Genomic DNA, 1472 nt, shown 5'->3' on the forward strand with positions numbered 1-1472 from the left:
GTCGAGCTCGATTAGCTGTCGAGCTCGATAAGCTCGACTCGTCGATCCTGTTATCGAGTCAATTCCGAGCCGACTCGCGAGTTGGCTTGACTCGGTTGCACCCCTAAATAAAGCTAACAGCGACTAGTTCAGCAACAAAACAAGACCTTCCACAGATAACTTCAGATTATACCAATTTTGTTCGCAACATCAAGGGCATCATAATCCGGAGCCAGCCTCACATAAGCTTTCTTTGTTCCATCAGGCCTGATCAGAGTGTAAACTTTCTTGGTCTGAATGTCATACATCTTCTTGACAGCAGCCTTGATCTTCATCTTGTCTGCTCAAATGTCAACAATGAAAACAAGAGTGTTGTTGTCTTCAATCTTCTTCATGGCGGATTCTGTTGTTAGTGGATATTTGAGGATTTGGTAATGGTCCAATTTGTTTATGGGAGGAGCACTGATTCTGGGGTACTTTGGCTCCCCAGGCTTCTTCAATGTCTTTGGACAGTGAAAAGTCACAGAAGTTCGAATCTTTTTCGTTTTCTTCTTAATAGATGAAGCCCCTGACTTCACTGCCTTCGCAGCCTTAACAGCTTGAGCCTTGGCATCAGTCTTTTTGGATGTAGCTTTGGTGGGGGGTGCCATCAGGAACAATGAAGTAAACCACCAACAAGTTACTTGCCGATGATTTTTGCCGAGCAGCCTCGCCGCCGCAGGAGAGATGGAGGCGGGATAATTGTGTACATAATATGAAGTAAATAAACAAAACATTATAACAAGATTATTACACTTTACAAACTGATAAGAAAAAAAAAAACGACAACACATTCATAATACATATATATAGTTAATAAATTTCTTTTCATAGTTCAATAGTTTTAATAATTTCACAAAAAAGAAAATCAAATATCTCAAAATTTTCATCGTGAAAGTTATCCTCATAAATTGAGTTTTCATGTCCCGCTTCAACAATATCTGCAACAACAAATGCACATAAATCATTGAACTCAATTACATCATCTTCATCACCTTCATTCTCTAGTTCACATTCACCAACAAATTTAAAAAATAAATAAATAAGAATTTATTTTTTATTTTATTTAAATGATATATTCATATTTCACCTAACTTATCAGGTGTAGGTTAAGTGGATGCTATGTTTGTTTTTCCAACAACTGACATTGCATCATCTTGGTATATCTCAGTTTCTAATTCCTCTAGGTCAAAATTTGCTGACATCATCAAGCAACCATAAATCTATCATTTTAACACAAGTGTGGTCTAGAGGGTCATATCTTCTTTTTTTAAGTTGAAACCTAAAGAATGAAATAATAATATTAGTAACATTTGTAGATATATATAATATGTTATATTGACACACATATTATTATGTTATGATAAGATTATACAATTTTTTTAAATTTAGATTATATCGAACATATGCTAGGTCGTTTAATCGTTGATGCTCTAAATGATTGCATATCTTTG

General features: G+C 35.3%; 1 pseudogene; it reads right to left on the reverse strand.

The window, feature by feature from the left end:
• Positions 1-100: 100 nt before the first annotated feature.
• On the reverse strand, positions 101-677 carry LOC110111971 (annotated as a pseudogene).
• Between the last annotated feature and the right edge of the window lie 795 nt (positions 678-1472).

This window comes from Dendrobium catenatum, unplaced genomic scaffold (genome assembly GCF_001605985.2).
Source record: "Dendrobium catenatum unplaced genomic scaffold, ASM160598v2 fragScaff_scaffold_515, whole genome shotgun sequence".
NCBI classification, from domain to species: Eukaryota; Viridiplantae; Streptophyta; class Magnoliopsida; order Asparagales; family Orchidaceae; genus Dendrobium; species Dendrobium catenatum.